Below are 16,903 nucleotides of genomic sequence, written 5' to 3' on the forward strand. Positions count from 1 at the left end.
CCCCAACACTTGAGCACAAAACCTTCCGGGCAGAACCCCTTGCCCTTCACTCCTTGGCCAGGTCCTCGGGGATGAGTGGGCGAGCTGGGGTGGGGGAGAGGAGGGGAGGGGGCAAGAGTGGGGGCTGGAGGCCGCGTGCCCACGGAAACCCTCTGCCAGGAGCTGGGCGGCCCAGCCGTTTCCCAGGACCTTGCCCACGCCCGTTCCCCCCCTTGCCCATCTCTCTCCCCGGTGCAGGCTGCCAGCCTGGAATGGTCTAGGGACCAATGAGGTGGCAGCGGTTGGCGCACGGATCCCGGTGAGGGGCGATTGCATTGCCAGGGGGCGAGGCCGCCAAGTGGGGAGGGTGGGGGCGGAGGGAAGCGGGGAAAGTGGGAGGGAGGGGACACGCAGCCGAGGAGAAGCAGGGGCGGCGGAGGCGGGCGCGGAAGGTGGAGAAGAAAGGGCAGGTTCGCGGACAGGCGCGGCGGGCTGGCCGGGGGTCGCGGTGAGGAGGCGGCGGGGAGGGGGGGCGGGGGCCGCGCCGGGGGCGGCGGGAGGGCGCTGTCAGGAGGGGGCTCGCCGGCGGGGGGCGGGCGCCGGGCGCGCGGAGCCGGGCGGGCGCAGGGGCTTCTACAGCCGGGGCGGCAGCGGCGGCCGCGCCCCCGTCCCCGGTGCGCTCGGCTCAGCGTCCTCCGCGCCGGCTCGGGTTCGGCCGCCTCGGGACGGCCCCCGCCCGCGCGCCCTTGGGGGGGCCCGGGGAGCGGCGCCGGCGGCCGGCCGCATTGTGACGTAGCGGGTCCGCGGCTGCGCCCCCACCGCCTGCTGCTGCCGCGGCGGTTCCGGCTCCCGCCGCCGCCGTCCGTCCGTCAGTCTGTCCGCGCTCGGGAGCCGCGGGCGTGCCGGGCGGCCCGGTGAGTCCGAGTGCGGGGTGGGCGCCGCAGGAGGCAGGGGCGGCGGCGCGGGCGGCCGAGCCTCTCCAAGTTTGCAGCGGGCGGGCGACTCCGCGAGTGTCGCCCCTGCCTCCCAGCCCACGGGCCCCTTTGTGCCGCGAGTCCCGGCTGCTCCGGGAGCGGCGGCGACTCTGCAGGAAGGGTTGGGGCGGGGGGAGAGGTGTCTCTATAGTAACGGCGGCGGCGGCTGTCCTGGGGGAATGGGGACAGAGCCCCCGCCTGGGTTTCCAGAGGATTGTTCTTCTCATTTGCCCGTTTCCTCTGCTCATTATTCTCGCTGCCACCTCGGACCGCATCCGAGGCAGGGTGGGCAGTGCCGCAGCTCCCGGGAGCCGAGAGGAGGAAGGGTGCACGCATAGTCCTGACGACAGACCCCACAAGAGTAATAGCCGCCAAAGGGACACCCGGGGCTGCCGCCGCCCGGGGGTAGCCCCTCGCCCGTCAGCACCGCGCGCCCCGTGTGCCCGTCCAGCCCGCGTTCTGACCGCATCCCTCCGCGCGGTCCTGCGTCCAGGCCGGTCCGTGCCCGTTTCTCGTTTCTCCCGTGGCCTTCCCTGGTGATGACTTTCCTCCGCAGGTGGTAAGTGAGGTGAGCCGGTATATTGGCCGTCGTCCAAAGCCATGCTTTGTTTACCTCGTTTTGTATGAAAAGAAAAGAGGGAAAATTAGGAGCCACTCCTGGCAGCCATACAGTTTCCACAGGAAATACTAGCATTCTTTGAGGAACACGCTACTGCTTGCAAAGAAGAAAGTCTCGAGGAAACAAAAAGGCAGGAGCATTGTTGCTCATTTCCAGTGGGCCGCTAGGAGAGGAGAAACGGGGTTGTTTTTTCCTGTGGGAACATTGCTTTCCTCGGGAAAGTTAATTAAGGGAGCTCCCTGTCGGTGCCCGTTTCTGGCGTGCTGGTAGCTGGGCTCCACGCCTCTTGGCTGTTACTGACAAGTGTCCATCAAAGAGCCCGGAGGAAGGGAGCACCCCCCCCACCCCCGCCACCCACCCCCCGCAGGACAGCCTCCTCGCACTGCACGTGTTGTGGAGCCCGGCCAGGGTGCAGTTTGCAAAATGAAATAAGGGCTGTCTGGGGAGGTTTATGAGGATTACATGTGCAGAGTCTGTCAATTCTCCAAGGTGTCACTCTAAACACGTAATTTCCAAGCACCACTTTCCTTGCTGAATCCGCAGGAAGGCAAAAACCCATTTCTCTCACTGTACAGCTGACATCCCAGTTGGGAATGGGTTGAAATCTGTATTTCATTTGTAAATATTGAAATTTTAAAAGGCAAAGAAAAAGAACAAGGTGTAGGAAAGCAGTTATGCTAACGTGCTCACATCTGGGAGAGAACGTCTACTGGGTATTTCTGATGCATCTCCATGTTAAATTACATGCGGCATGGTTAGAGTGCAGGGAGACCCCGGAAAGATGTCCTTAAAACTATTAGGAAAAGATGTGACACTTTGGTACCAATCGCAGAAGCTTCTCCGGAAGGCCATACTAACTGAAGATTACTCCTGATCAAACCTGTAGGAATTCCCAGGTCTACGGCTGGAAAGAAAAAGATGGTGCTTGGCTCCCTCAGTTAGAAATAAGATATAAAAAAGGGATATAATTTTGAATATAAACTTCATTTTCTCCATAGCAAGCAGTTCATGAGAAAAGATGACAAGATAGTGGATTTGAAATGACGATGCCTTTGTTTGGACATTGACCGTGTGTTGCCGTCCAGAAGGTAGCGAGGAAAGCAAGTGAATGTCTCTGTCTGCTATGTCACAGCTTAGCCAATTCCAGGCAGTCGCTCTGGTGCAGGTGTACAGTGGAAATGTGGAACAGAGGCCAAGAAACTGTGTGTGCGCTGTTGTTTTGGAAGGAATCATAGCAGTGCTTTACTGCTCTTAAGGGGAGGGAAACCCACACAAACATCTAAAACAAACAAATGTCTTTGATATTATCAGAGAAAGCCTGGAGCTGTTTTTTCTTGCCAGACTCAAGGCATTTCTTGTCAAAAGAGGAAATCGCCCAAGGAGCAGGTGCACCATTATGAGAAACACAAGGGGATTTCTCTATTAAATGCAAAATCTAATTGAACAGTAAGGAGAGAGTCAGTGACATTCTTAGGATAGAAGCCTTGTTTTTGGCAGTCTGTCAGATTAGGGTTGTGAACCACATAGGAGAAATTTGTGTCTTGGGAGAAAAATAATATCCTGGTGAAAATCAAGCAGTTGCTTCTGTGAAACTTTTACCCTTAAGTACATGCTTGCTTCTTCATGCCCCTTTTTATTGGTATGCAGGTTCACTTGCAAGAAGTAATCGCCTGAAAATGAATCAATAAAATGGTTTCTAGGATGATATCTGCTATGCATGGTTTTTCACTTTATAGGTTAGATGACTAGATTTTGTATTTTATGGTTTGCATCTTATCATATCCTTTTTAAGCTTGTAAAATTAATGATCGAAATATGCTTTGAAATGGTGAATGTTAATTGATATGCTTGATGGAAAATACTGATTCCTAACTAGCCATTGTGTATTCACTTTGTGCCTAGGTGAGATATAAAAATATAAAGTGCACAGTCTCCTTACAAGAAACTTAAAAGGGGGGAAATAGAACACATAAAAAATTAAATAATGGTACAAAACATGAAAGAAGGTATTTTAGGATTGAGTGCCCAAGACAGTAAGTAGTAATTGAAAGGAATTCCTAGGAGAAAGTGACCAAATCAGCTTAGATGTTTTATCAATCATCCTTGACTGCATAACAAATCACCCCAAAAGTTGTTGCTTAAAATAATGACTATAGGCCATGATTCTGTGGTCAGCAATGTGGGCTGGCTTCAGCTGGGTGGTTCTTCTGCTGGTCTCCGTTGGAGTCCCTCAGGCATCTTCAGTCAGCTGGTGGGTTCGCTGGTGGCAGGATGATCTAGGATGGCCTCGCTTATATCTGGCAGTTACTAGGTGTTGGCCAGGTTAACAGGTGACTGGGACATGTACCTCCCATTCCCTAGCCTACTAGCCTGGGCTTCTTTACATGGCAACGAAGCAGTGTTCCAAGAGCAGCAATTCAAAAATGATTGTTAAGCCTCTGTATTGCATTTGCTCTTCTCCCATTGACCAAATCAAGTCACAAGGTCACCTCAGATTCAAGGGGTGTCCAAAGACCCCACTTATGGTGAGAAAGAGCTGCATAAAATTATAGCCTTTTTTTCCCAATCCTCTACATGTTTGAAAACACTTGTTCCAGCAAAAGCTTTCTGCTGAAGAATAGTGTACTGTGAGATAGAAGAGAGAAGTGGAGCCTGCTTGTAGATAGCCCAGCATTGAGGTTAGGGAATTGCCCTGTAAATCATTGTCCTGTAATCTTTGTTCTGCAAGCCATGGGTAGGAGAGGAGTGACACAGTGATGATAAAATGGTAGCCATATCCTTCTGCTTGTGGCACCAGGTTGGCTTGGAGACGGTTGACTAGTGGCAGTCAGCAGACCATTGTTGGGAGGTGAGGAAAGCTCTGACAGTTAGAGGCAGAGAGAATGGGAAGGAAGGGATGGATCCGGGAGATCCCATAGTTAGGATTAGGTGACTGATTATAGGGGGTTAGTGAAAGCCTAGAGTCAAAGTCATTCTGATATTTAAAAAAGCTTATGTGACTGAAAGAATGATTGTGCTATTGTGAGAAATCAGTAAGTGATTTATTTGGGGGGAGGAGAAATATTGGGTTTCAAAAAGGTCGATTAAAAGATAAATTGGATGTGAAAGTACTTTATAAGCTGCAGAGTATGCTATGAATGTTAGCTATTGCTTAGTGTTTAAATCACAGTGGATTGTGTATAGATAAGTTCCTCTATTTGTAAAGCAACAGAAAATGCAGTGCAATGTGGAGGATATCCTAAGGGTCAAAGGAAGTCAGAGGAACTGTTCTCAGGATGGAAAGGGAGGCACTCTGGGCAGCTGGGGAGCAGGAACTGATGTTGTTTTTCCTGAGGCACCGCTGGGGGTTTGCCCTTGGAGTGCTCTGCCCTTGGACTTAGCACAGAAGGAAAGAGAACACTTGTGCGTAGTTTGAGTGGCATGCACACTGCTGAGCCCGAAGCACTGATTAACAGCGCCACCGAGACAGCACACAATGGGGAGCAGGTAGCTACTTCCTCAGTGGACATGGGAGCACTACTGTCAGAGTGAGAACGGACGTATGGTGGGGTGGCAAAACCACCAAACCCCTACCAGCGATGGACACGTGAAGATTTATTTGAGCCTAGACACTGGGAAGTATACAGGGTAGGAGGTGACAGTTTAAGCGTATTTGTATAGATAGAGGTGTGGGTGCATTAATAAAGGTTAAATCGTGCTAGTGGGGGGTTTGTCTCATGGGGAGAAAGTAAAGAAAGAAAAGAGGGCCCAGCACAATGTGTCGTCCAGGCTCCTCCATAAATGTCAGTAGATATTTTGTTAGAGGGGAAGAGAAATTCAAATCATGTTCTGCTTTTTCCCCCACGGGCTCAGTTGAAGTGCTGCTTCACCAGCATTGTTTTTTAGATGGCCAGTCTGAAATTCAGGTGGTGTCCTCAACATCCAGGACAGCTGTGGGGCCAGACAGAAACACCTGGCCTCTCTAACATGACACAATTAGGCTGAACAGCATACACAGCTGCTCTTTATGGAAGGGCCGTGGATGGATCAGCTCAAACCAAGCACAGAGCTTTATAATTTCTATTGTCTAAGTCTGAGAACCCTGAAGATATTCAGGAAATGTTAACTTAATGAGTGAATGTGCCATTGTTGGTGCGGTAACATTTTCTAAGGCAGCCTGGCTTGGCTTTTCATTATTCACGGTGGAATTTGCTATAAAGTCCCTAAATGCCTTGTGCAGATCTAAATGTTTTAAGGTACTATTATCACAGAAATGTAGGTTTTTCAATCCACCACTCACAAAAATAGGCTCTTTTTTTTTTAATCATTTTTTGAAACACAATTGTCTTCACTTTTTGTATTTGCCAGGACTCTTGGCAGCAGGTCACAGAAACCCAGTCTGTACTTGCTCAAGTAGGAAGGGCTATATCCTGGCTTCTGTATTGGAAAAGTTCAGGAAGGTTCCACTTCTTATTTCCTCTCATCTTCATGGTGGTAAAATGGTCCTCAGCAGCTTCAGGCTTAAACCCTTGCAGGAAAAGGGAATAATTCAGGATTAACTTAATTAGACCACTTTGATCCTGTGCGCATGCCTGAACCAGTTCCTTTGGGAATGGGAGGGTGGTCTGTGTGCTGAGTGGCTTGGGAGATGGACAAGGTGCACGGGAGTGTGGTCAGCAACCCTCTTAAACCAGTTGACCTGAGTGCAGGAGAGGCTGGTTTTAAAAGGAAATATTGGAAGGAGAGAGTGGATGCTGGGCAAGTAGAAACCACAGATACTCTTTCATCTGTCTCTCCTGGAGGGTATTCATCCTCTCACTAAGCCGCTGGGGCTTAAACCTGGGACTGATCCTGATCTCACCTGCTACCTTTCCTCCTCCACCTAACCCAGTGGTTCTCAACCTTCCTAATGCCGTGACCCTTTAATACAGTTCCTCATGTTGTGGTGACCCTCAATTTCATTGTTACAAATTGAACATAATTAAAGCATAGTGATTAATCATAAAAACAATATGTAATTATATATGTGTTTTCCGATGGTCTTAGGCGACCCCTGTGAAAGGGTTGTTCGACCCCCTAAGGGGTCGCAACCCACAGGTTGAGAACCGCTGATAATCAATCTGCTGATTGACCGGGCCCCCCTGTGTAGCTCTCAGTCTTACTCTATTTCTCCTTTCGCTTAGACCCGCCCTGTTTTACTCTTTACAAGTCGTCTGTAAAATGCTCCCTCCGGCCTCCTGGCTTCCAGGCCGTCCTCCTCACCACTGCCTGAGTGCTCTTTCTAAAGAACAGATGAAATGGAATCATGAATCCGTGGTCAGAAGGTACAAACCTCCAATTATGAGTAAATAAGTCACGATGTGACACACAGTGTGGCCACTGTAGTTAATAACACTGTGTTGCATATTTGGAAAGTTGCTAAGAAAATAGATCTTAGAAGTTCTCTTCACAAGAAAAAAAAAAAGTAACTGTGTGGGGTAAGAGATGTTCCATTCAAAACGTCATAGATAGAACTAGAGAGAAGCTCACAGAACTGTCCCAAACCTCAAAGCCTTGGAGAAAGGGGCGCAGTCCAGGCTCCTGCCCTGAGATGGAGGACCCCCTGCCTCCTCCTGTGGACTCAGCAGATGGAGAGGAGGGAGGATGTCCAGAGAAGGCTTCTTCTTGTTGCCGACACTATCCCTGTGCTATGCCGACCAATGCAACACCAGGATCCCAGATGCTCTCATTTTCAAGCTTTTGCATGTGCTGTTATCTCTAGAATATTGTTTCTCATTTTTGGAACTAGTGAACATCTACTCCTCCTTCCAAACTAAGCCCAAGTGTTGTTTTTTCAAGAAGCTTTGCTGAACACCCCCTCCTACCTAGCCCCTGCACCAGACTTGACCCTGTGGTGCAGTGCTGGCTGTACTTGTCTGCCTCTCCTGCTGCTCTGATCTCTCTTCTTTGTATATCCCCTGTGCCTCTCACATCATATATGCTCAGTAACTTTTTTAAAAATATGTTTTTATTGATTTCAGAGAGAGGAGGGGAGGGAGAGAAACATCAATGAGGGGAGAGAGCCATCAATCGGCTGCCTCCTGCACACCCCACATTGGTGATGGAGTCTGCAACCTGGGCATGTGCCATGACCGGGAATCGAACCATGACCTCCCACTCAACCATGAACCACACCAACCAGTCTATTTTAAATGAATGAATGAAAAGATGTGCACGGAATCACTCATCTTTAGGGTTTGAAGTGATTGCTTTGTAGGGTTATGCTGTTTCTTTTAACTTGATTCTCACATTTGTAGCTCAGTGTTGGACATGATGATAGGTGCTCTTTGAAGTTACTGCTCAGACACTTTCAGCTGGTGTGTGCTCTTTTCCTCCTTGGTCACTAAGAGATGCCTTAGGAAAGAAACTGAGATGTTTTAGTGGCCAAACTCAATCTCGAGTCTAGAATCTGTGGCTCAGAAATCAGGTGAGGAATACTTTGTCTTCCTACCATAGAAGATATTTAATAGTTAATATTTATGAGGTCTTTATTCTGTGTTGGGTGCTTACCAGATGCCTTACAATTATTTTCTTATTTAATTCTCACAGCAGCCCCAGGAAAGAGGGATTGTCCCTATCATTCCTTCTCTCCATATGAGGAGACTATGATTTAAATGTTGAAGTAGCTCTCTTGCCACCAAGCGTCTCCTTGCCAGAGACTGTCTAGCCCAGCCGGGGCCGGATCCAGCCCGTTTGAAATGAATAAAACTAAAAAAAAAAAAAAAAGACCGTACCCTTTTATGTAATGATGTTTACTTTGAATTTATATTAGTTCACACAAACACTCCATCCATGCTTTTGTTCCGGCCCTCCGGTCCAGTTTAAGAACCCATTGTGGCCCTCGAGTCAAAAAGTTTGCCCACCCCTGGTCTAGCCACTTGACAGTCATCTGGGTTGATGAGTAGAAAAATCAATCTTTGACTGGGCTCATCTATTTCGTTCATTACGAATATTTTTGTTTTTCTCTTAAAATGAAGTGACCACATTCTAAGAATAAAACATTCCAGCTGCCTCCCTTGGCCATTGATTATGTCAAAAAGGCTATGAAAAAGATGCATTTAAAGAGGTAAGAGCTGGAGTACAATTGTTGAAATTAGGTTGAATTTTTTCTTTAGAAATTGCAGTCCTATTCCTTTCATTCTGCTGTTCCAGATGTAAGAGCGTCTTACGAAGGTCGTGCTGCAGTGTAGAACATGCAGGCCCCTTGAACAGCCACAGAAAAGTGAGTTCGGAGGGGGACTCAGACAGTTGTTCTGTAGATACATAAAATGAGCTAAGCACTTTGTAAGGCACAGAAGCTCAGTTGCTTTTTACCTGCTTTCAGTCTGAGAGTCTTTTGAGGTTGTGATAAAGTTATGGATTCTTTCCTTAGAGAAGAAAAGGTGTGTATACACACACACACACACACACACACACACACACACGTGCACACGCCACTTTGAATGAGTTCAGGGTGTTTCTGGGATCTGTGGAAGCCCATTTATGGATTTTCTGGGGCTCCAGGTTGAAAACTTTGTTTGAAAACTATGATCGAAAAGAAACATAGCCATTGTTGAGTGTTTACCATGTGTCACATGTAACCATTCATTGAGTGTTTACCATGTGCCGGTCCTTTGTGAAAAGTACTGTATGGCTAACCAACCCTCTAAGACAGTGGTTCTCAACCTTGGCTGCACATTAGAATCACCTGGGAATCTTTTTAAAATCCTGATTTCTGGGCCTCATCCTCCGGAAATTCTGTTTCTTTGTTACTAATGTGGCCTCACCCCATAACAAAGAAACAGAATTTCCGGAGGATGAGGCCCAGAAATCAGGATTTTAAAGAGATTCCCAGGTGATTCTAATGTGCAGCCAAGGTTGAGAACCACTGCTCTAAGACATGCATTATGAGCCATTTGAAGCTGTGGAGAATGAGGTTCAGAGAAGGAAGTGAGTCTCCCAGCTGCCAAGGGGTGAGAGGGGAATGAATCACAGAACCCAGATCTGCATCACTGCTACTTCCTGCTGCCTCCACGTTCTTTCGTCTTACCACGCTGGGCAGGAGACCTGAGCCAGTGAAATTCTGAGCCTGTGTTAGTCCTGACTCCCCTCAGCCGTCAACTTCCTTGTTTAAAGGGTCTGCTTCTGCCAGAAAAGCCTCCTGGCAGCTTTCCAGCTCACTGTCCTTCACCTGGCACAACCTGCCACAGGTAGATAACATCATTAGAGCAATCCAGCACCAAGCGTGACCATTCCTGGTGGGCCCCTGGCTTGTTCCTGAGTGCAGTCTATATACCTGGAAACTTTAACCCAACAGTTCGATTCTCAACAACAAAAATGACTGCAGTGTCTCTCCTGGGACCTGCCCAGAGGTGTTTATTTGGGACCCGCTGTATTTTGAGTTCTGCCCTGGAATCTGTGGTCAGAGCAGTGAGCACACAGTGTGGTGCCTGAGCTCATGGCACTTTCATCTAGCTTATATCTAGCAGACAAGGGGGCTAAGTCAACTTCAATGAAATGCAATACATTGCATGAAAAAGGAAATATAAAGGATGTGTTCTGTGCACGTTTCTGTTCCTTGTGCAGCTCCAAAGTTCTAGCGACAAACCTCCCCCCTTCTCTATCCCTTTCCTCCCTCCCTCAGGCTGTTTAGAGCACTACAGATTTCCAGAAACTTGGCTGACAGAGGAAGGGGGACACACCTGCAGAGCCTAAACCTTAGTCCCCCCCTTTACAGATGAGAAGGCAGAGTGACCAAATGACTGGCCTCAGGTGGGGTGAAGATAGGCCTAACTAGGTAGTCTGATCTCAGGCAGAGATGGCTCACGGTAAACCACAGGCTGCTGCTAAACTATTTGCAATGTGCTTATTGTCACTGTTTTTGGCCTTTATGTTGTGGCCTCTCTGCAGCAATGAATGGCAGGCGAGCACTCTTCAGGAAGCAGAGCGTGCCAGGTCTACCCTCTCTTCCAGGTCCGCCCTCCTTCACAGCCCATGAGAGGTTCCCATGATGTTGTGTCTTTTCTCACTGTGGTCACTTCTCCCTGTTTGCCTGCCCTGGACCGCCTCCCAGGTGTCCTCCCCCCAGTGTTGTCCTGTGACTGCTTAGACCAGAACTGGCTGGTAGAATAATAAGATCCAGGAAAGTGAGCCACATAGGTCATTTCAAATGTTCTAATAGACATGTTAAGAAAAGTAAAAGGAAATGGATAAAGTTTTAATAATGTATTTAAATTAACCCAATACATCCAAATTATTAGCATTTCCCCATGCAATCTATATTTAAGAATCACTAATCAGATTCTTTGCATTTTTTTTCAAACTCTTTAAAATTTGGGCTGTACTTTATTCTTAACTCAGATAGCCACTCTTGCGATTCTCAGTAACCACATTAGGCTAGTGGCTCCCATAGTGGTGGACTGCGGGCTTGGGCTCTGAGGAGGACCTGGGAGTCCCAGGGGCAACTCCGTCTCCCTCAGCTCTTTGCTTGCACCGTCACTGTTGCTTATGCAGGAGGTGTTGTAAATGGTAGTCTGTGCTCTTAAACCTGGCTCGTGAGGGTAGAGAATGTGTCTGTCATCTTTCTGTCTTCATTGTAGAGTGCAGTGTTCAGTAGGCCCTCATCTGGCATTTAGAACATTGGAAATGCATGAATAAGAGGGAGGATTCATTGGCAACCCCAGCTTCTGAAGGGATCAGCTTGTGGGGCTCACCTCACCAGCCCTGGCACCCATCTTTTAATCCCTGATGCTGCCCAGTGCTACAGAACTATATTTGAATCAGACTGAATGGAGAGGTGGGGGGGGGGGGGGCCCTATTGTCAAAAGGAATACTCTAGTCTAGAATTGTACTGAATCTCTATGGGTCTTGTTTAGCTTTAGGTTTTACTTCTTCTACTATTGAATACTAAAGAAATTTATCTGCAATCTGGGAAGTTAAATCATATGGTCTTATTTAACAGGATGACAATAAAAAAAGACCAAACACCAAAACTAAACTCATCCACTGAACAACCCTTCTACTGAGCTTACATAAAAGACCAACTGACACCTAGAACATTAAATATACAAAGAAGGAAGAGCCTGCACCGGGAGCTGTTGGAGTCATCATGATATGCTTTCTCCATTTCCAGTGGTTTTAGATCATCACTATCCCCTTCCCCCCAAAGGGAGATTTATATCCCCGAGTAAATTTGCCCTTGCACATACAGTATTTAAATTTTGCAAGTGTTTCTAACCAACTAATGTGTATGTGCTTGCTTGTCTACTTTACCCCTAATGATAAATGTCACTTAAAATAATTCATACAACCGCGTCTGAAAGATTGGTACTCCCATAAAACCATACTAACCACATATTCAAATAAATTCAAAGTTTGGAAATAGAAGAAAATATGAGTGTTTGATCTGTGAAGTCATATACACATTTTTAGAAGGGATTCTTGTCTCAGAAAAAGAGTATGGTTACCTCAGGCCCACTTACAGAGCGCACTGAAAGAGAAAATGGACTGAGGTCTAACCTCCCTGTTACCATGGTTTACCAGTTTTAACCTGGGAAGTTCATTGACCTGCTTGGGGTTTCTGTTTCCCGGAGTGCATACAGCTGTCGCACACTGTATAGGAGGACGATGAACGAAGTCCAGAAAATGTTTTGAACAGCTCCTCCAAAAACTCGTTGGAACAGTTGGAGGGCAAGGTAGCTTGCCAATATTTTTGCAAAGTCTAAAAAGTTAGAAAAATCATAGCATACATCATACAGTAGATAACTAAACACTAGCCATGTATACGTAATTTGTAGATCTCTTCTTTAGTAAGTCAAGATGGTACAAGACAGACAAAGCTTTGCATCTGTTGGCTCCACTGTTGGGAATGCTGCTTTCATTTTCGAGTCTCTTAAAAAAGAACCCGTGCCTCTCTGCAACTGTAATATACTTCTTCCAACACGACGGCTCTGGTGTGCTGTGTTGGTGTAATTGAAAACCTATAAAAAGGCTGAGAGCTACTTTTGAATTGGCTCAGTGAACTTGGACTGGATTTGTCAAAGTGGTGAAAGGTTTAAAGGAATTTTCATAAATGAGGTCTCCAAGCTGTGTTTTAACCAGAGAATTCCAATGAACTCCAAGGCCTGTGAACTTGGAGAATAGCGCCTCAGAGAAGAGCAGTCATATCAAGATGGAAATAGATGATTCATTTTCATTCCCCGAGTTCTGCCGACATAGGCACACTTAGCCGCTGATCATCATAATTTAGCAGTACTGTTGTGCACTAAAAATACAATTTAAAAGTCTAATCTTTAATTAAGTTGAGTACTCTCAGATTAACATGGTTACAAATCTTGGGCACTGGATGGAGCACAATGTTTACTCATGTTGCTAGGAAATAGCAGAGCTCTTAGCGAGTCACAGATTGATTTGGGAAGAGGAGGGATGTGAACTTCTCCCGGTAACGTACTGGATCGTTTCTTCTTTGTTTTGTTACAGGGTGTATGTAAATGCATTTCATGCAGCAGAAGTCTTGCACATGCAGAGCTTTTGTTGGCAACAGAAGGCACAGTTGTGGGTACCTAAGTGAACCTTTGGAGGGTATTTGAAATAGTGATTTTTACCTAGAGCTCTTGGGTGCAATAAGCATTATGAAGTATTTGAATTTTTAATTAAATGAATTTTTCCATGTGTTAGAATTATCAAGAAAATAGATTATTCCTTAAAATATAATTATAATGAGGCTGATAGTTTTACATTCTTGCCATTAGTGGCAAACTGTCCAGTGAGTATAGAAATTTGAGCCAGGTTGATGGTTTTCCAAAATCATTTAAGCTTGCCTGTAGGAAATCAACTTTGCTATTCTTTTTTTCCTTTCCCTCCCTTTGGCAAACCTCGCTACATGACACATTGTACAATCGTTTTTTAAAATGCAAAGCTAGTGCGCGGCATGAAAGGCGGTAGCGATGCCAGCTCGTTTGCCTTGTCCCTGAAAAAGATGAAAGATTTCTATGTGCTGTTTCCGTCAGGACCAGGCATGAAGGAGTGCCTCTCCACGCTCAAAACAGAACTGAGAAAAAACCTGCAGGGACAAATTCCTAATTGATCTGTTTGAGGCTGGCCCTTGTACATGGGGCTGGTATTTCAAAGCAGAGGCCTTTCCTAAGAGATGGAAACGAGCGGAATACTTGATTATCTTGAGGCACACCACCAGGCTTGGGCTGGCTTATGCTTCTTAGAGGACTTTACCCTGTGTTCAAGCTCAGAACAACCTGGGGATAATAGGAGAGAGTGCTACTGAAGGGCAGGATCATGACTGCACTCCAGGATACATGCCCATGACCTCTCTTGGTAATTAGTATACTTTTAACTTCCCTCTGGATAATTATCAACTCCTTCCTGTAGAAAGCCAGTTGTTGATTTTGGTAAGAATTACGTTCTCAATCTTACCCAGCACAGCTCCAGGTATAGACTGCATGATCAATATTTGTTGGTTGAATAAATGAATCCTTCAACAGGTCTTGCAAGTAAATCTATTAATAATATAAGACCCAAGGCTTACTCTATTGAATTAAATGGAGGTTAAGGCCTTGGCTTGTCTTCTAAAAGATATCAGCATGTTACCTGTGTTATTTATATTCAGAACACCCTCAGAGGCAAGATACTGCCAAACAAGTGGGCAAAATGCCACATGATGGAAGGTTTCGCTGCTTAGCTGCTAGATGGAATAGGTGATGGAATTGTACGAGGACTAAGACCTGCTTTTATAGAACTATTGATGCTGGAAGGGAATTGGAGATATGACAATAATGAGATGGAAAGATAGAATAACTAAACTGGTACACAGATTGTAAGCTTTCCTGTCATTTCACTGTCTCCCAAGACGTCCATCAGCATGTTTATAAATGGTGTGGTATAAAGATGGTGGGTAGGGGGCAAAACACCATATTGGTTATGAGCATGGACTTGAACCTCAGAGCAAGGCTTACCTTAGCTTCTTCCTATGCTTGTGACCAGGGCAGCTTACGGAACCTCTTGATGTTTTGATTTACTTTTTCTTTCGCTAATAAATATTTAGTAATTGCCATATTTATTTAAGGAAAGTTTCGGATGTTTGGGATAAAATGGGAGTAGTGGATGTCAGATCCACTCTCTTCCTTTCTGCACCTTCTCCGTGTGCTGAGATGTTTGGACTGAATCAGCAGGATCCTTTCTTCTTTGGCTTCTGGTTGGGTTTGGCCAATGGGAGGCATTAGCAGGAGGTACAGAAAGAGAGTTTGAGCTGTTTATTTCCTGGGTTCCCTACTTACCAGGTCACCTCCCACTTCTGTAGGCTCCTGGCATGCAGCCAGCTCCCTAAGACTGCTTTATGAATTCTGGTAACTGCTCTCCTCCAGATATTTCATGCTGATGACTCTCTCCTTTAGTCTTATTAGCTCACTATATCATCTCTTATAGTTTTTCCAAACCCTGCCCACACCTTTGCAAATGTCTCTTTATTAAACTACCCTCAGATTGCATTTGAATGTGTCTCCTTTTGGGAGCCCCACACAAGTGATGACCTCTCTGAGATCATGTTCAGAATGACATGATCAAATTTAGTACAATGATTGGCTCATAGGTTAAGTGTTATCAGTTTGTTTTTTACAAAGTATTGGATTTGCCACATTTGTTGTATTTCTTTAAAGTTTAAAAATATGAGAAGAAACGTATCATCTTGCAAATTTTAAAAATGGAAAAAGTGAAACATACACTCAAGGGCTAAAGTTGCAGTGCTTCAGTGGCAAAACTAAAAAGATATTTACCTTGTTTCTTTGCGCAGGGTATATAGTTACAACATGTCTGCAAAAGAAATTTATAGCATTAAAGTATTTAATAAATTAAAACATAACCTACTGGTATAATTGGGTATACCTAATGTTATAAACGAATCTGTTCATGACCACTGAATAATAATTGGCTTGAATCATGGACAGTTCAGCATCTTCATTTCATTACTGTAAGGGGGAGGGCTAAGAGTTTTCATATTTATACCCTCTTGGTAGTTTCAAGGCAGATGATTCCTAGGCCTGAATTTTTTGTGGGCTCTTGAGGGTAGATCTGTTTGTTTATAATCAAAGCTGAATAGGATATAGCACCATGGTGCTTGTATGGTAGATTTTTTGCACATAACACATTTTTCTAACTTCTGTCTTAAAAGTTCTCATTCTTTAGTCCCACAAAATAGGTCACTCTGTTATATTTAGAGTCATCTTGTCTATAACTTATAGTACACTCATGAAACTGTCGAGAATGAAAACTAATGAATTCCTGAAGAAGTAGTGGTTGGTTTGAAAAATAAAACATCCAGCAGCTTATTTCCATTTTTTAATAAATTCGTCATAGTTGTTGAAATTTCAGACCATATCAATGTATCTTTCAATGTCTTGGAAAAATTGTATAAGTATTTTCTAACTAGAAAACAAATGAATTTCAGAAATGTCTTCTTTTTACAATTTAAGTAGAGTCAAGGGAGGAATGGCAACTTGGAAGGCCTTTTGATGTCAGTCCAAATAAGGATTTATAGATTGTCCCTTTCTATTCAAGGAGCTGAGTAGGCAAAAACAAATATCCTGTTGCTAGAAGAGTTGATGCTTCTAGAAGGAATGTTTGTCATTTGAACATTTGGATCTCTTTTTATTCTTTAGCATTTTCCTTAAAAGTCATCTCAGGTACGGCTCCTGTCTTCTTTTATTGTAAAGAATATGCTTTTCATGTATTGGGCACTTATATGTATCTATCATCTATCTGTCTATCTATCTACCTACCTATCGATCTATCATCTATCATCTTTGAATTGTCCTTTCTGGAGATAGTACACCAAAGTGCCATAACGATCTCCTAATTGATCCTAGTGAATCGCCCTATTGCTTTGTTCCAGCCCTCTACTTCTGTTTAGATTTCATCTCTTCTTATTTTTGCCTTAGTGAAATACAGTGGCATTTTCGCTTAGAGGAACTAGTGTATTCATAGTAATTATTATTCTAAATGATTACACTATTTTCACCGCATTAGTTATTTTGGCATGAGTTCTAACCTCATGGGATTAGAAACACTTCTTAGTAGAGCACACTGAAAATAGCACATTATATGCCTAAAAACCTTCTGTGGTTGCGCACCAAGCAGAAGTCCTCATAGGTTTTTTAAAGTAGGGGAATTGGTGGTGTTTGCAGATAGAAGACACATCATGCAGTCATTCTATAACCATGCGTTGGTACCATTTACTGTGTAGATGCAGTCTTTTATTTCTAGGAAGGAACGTGTTTCTATCTAGTGGAGGAGAAAAGTTGTATATCAGCAGTACAGGCATGGATTG

General features: G+C 45.2%; 1 protein-coding gene across 1 annotated transcript in view; it reads left to right on the forward strand.

Moving 5' to 3' along the window:
• Positions 1 to 397: 397 nt before the first annotated feature.
• The window catches only part of SNCAIP (synuclein alpha interacting protein), a 141,448-nt gene continuing 124,942 nt past the window's right edge, over positions 398 to 16,903 (forward strand). Inside the window, exon 1 of the mRNA XM_081088890.1 lies at positions 398 to 487. The gene's annotated coding sequence lies outside the window, so the exon portion shown is untranslated. The remainder of the gene's footprint in view (positions 488 to 16,903) is intronic.

The sequence above is a fragment of the Myotis nattereri genome (assembly GCF_964212035.1).
Source record: "Myotis nattereri genome assembly, chromosome: 4".
NCBI lineage: Eukaryota > Metazoa > Chordata > Mammalia > Chiroptera > Vespertilionidae > Myotis > Myotis nattereri.